Source organism: Triticum dicoccoides, chromosome 6A (assembly GCF_002162155.2).
Source record: "Triticum dicoccoides isolate Atlit2015 ecotype Zavitan chromosome 6A, WEW_v2.0, whole genome shotgun sequence".
Lineage (NCBI taxonomy): Eukaryota > Viridiplantae > Streptophyta > Magnoliopsida > Poales > Poaceae > Triticum > Triticum dicoccoides.
Window position 1 is genome coordinate 623,763,134 of NC_041390.1, and position 1,923 is coordinate 623,765,056.

At 51.9% G+C, this 1,923-nt stretch overlaps 1 pseudogene; it reads left to right on the forward strand.

Annotated features, from left to right (window-relative positions):
• The window catches only part of LOC119314753, a 2,256-nt pseudogene extending 665 nt beyond the window's left edge, over nt 1-1,591 (forward strand).
• Nucleotides 1,592-1,923: the final 332 nt, after the last annotated feature.

Genomic DNA, 1,923 nt, shown 5'->3' on the forward strand with positions numbered 1-1,923 from the left:
GTCTACAAGCACACGCCCGGGATGCTCTCCATGGCCAACGCGGGGCCCAATGCCAATGGCTCCCGGTTCTTCATCTGCACCGTTCGGAAGAGGATTTTTAAAACACCTGCACCGGGGCCGTGTTATCTTAGCGGTTGAATCTGTGCGCTGTACCTCGAGATGTCCGTCACGGAATCCAGCTTTGTTGTACCTATTACCGTGGCAGATGTATGTTACAGCCATTGGCTTCGTATAGGTGTACTGCTCCACCCTAGGCTCTGTGTTTTCTCTTTTTTTTTGTCTTCCACCCCCCTGCATAGCGACGCGCACCCGTGAATCAACGATGCTATACACACGACACATGTGCACGATTTGTGGACGATGTAGTTAATCAAGCCGTTGGTTTGTGGGAATAAACTGCAGGACATCGTCTGATTTTGAATCGTGCATGAATCGGCCACACAGGCGTCGTGCGCAAAGCAGTTTCGCCGGTGAATATGACTTCCGTCTCTCTCACCTCCCAGTGCTCGCTCTTTGACTGGACATGGACGGGGTGCAGGGAGGCGATTCGATGTCGCCGGCGATCGGCCCCCTGGAAATCACTCCGACGGACGGCGATAGGTACGTACTAATTCTTCCACCTGCACTACTATACGCATTGCTCACCCGGAGTAGGCTTTAAATCGATTTGTATTTCCCCTACTAAAATCTGAATCCCCTTTCCATATGGCTTCCGTGCCGCATCACAGATCAACTCCGCCGCCGGCAATCCAATCCTACTGTGTGCCTATTTTGACCTGCAAAACAGAGACATCCAGGGCTAATCATCCCCCTGATGTGCGTCGGAAACCAAGCAACGACCTCGGGTGTATTACTCCCAATAAAGTACAAATCGACTTCAAGAAGGCCTGTGCATATTCCAGCAATGGCAGATTTACCTGTGTTGGATCCGGAAGATGTCTGATGCCGTGGGATATCACCAGCGGCTGTGCGCGCCTTGCCCCGGCGCGGGATATCACCAGCGGCTGTGCGCGCCTTGCCTCGGCGCGGGATAGCACCGGCGGCAATACTCTTGCCGGCCTGAATCTGCAGCTGGTTCCGCTACTCCTCTAGCCCCAGCGACTCCGGCCTCCGCTCAGATTTAGTTCTCTTCATTTTCTATCTCAAATGAATCCGCCTCCCCCGCCGCCTAGCATTCTCCTGAAGATGGATACTAAAATGGGTACAGGGGCATCCTGGGGAGTGTCCACTGTTCTCTGTCTTTATCTGTGATAGAATAACCCAGCCTGTACAGTACCCTAGCTATAGTAGTAGATCGATCACTGTCGTAAACCACTGGAAACACCTGCTACACAACCGTGCCATGCAATACTCACGGAAACGGCTGGCACATATCCTGAGGTATATGGACGTATAGGATAAGGGGGCCGGGGTGCAGCTGCTCGATTATATGTTTTCGTGCACCGTCCCCTGTTCGTGGCTCGACGGCAAGCACGTAGTTTTCGGCGAGGTTGTCGAGGGCATGGACGTTGTCAGGAACATTGAGAAGGTGGGCTCCCGCAGCGGCATATGCACCAATTCCGTCGTCATCGCCCACTCCGGCCAGCTCTAGACCTGCGCCCCCCTAGTCATTCGTTAGCGGTTCGTCGTCCTCCCATGTCGCGCCGCAGATCTAAAATAAGTTGACGTGAGTTGTGTCGTGTCTTCCCTTTGTCCATCCGATGAGATCTCCATGGTTGGTTTAGGAGGGTTTTAGGTGTGCTCTTTAGACTGTTGGGTCTGTGCTCGGCGGCCATGGTTATCTTCCATCAAATTTTGCAAGTGCCTAAAATATTTTGTTATAATCAAAGACACAGAGTTTCATAATTCTCTTTCATTTTGGTTGCTATTTTGTTTTACTACCAACAAGCCTTCTCAGGTATGTGTGTCTATTTGTGGTGTTGA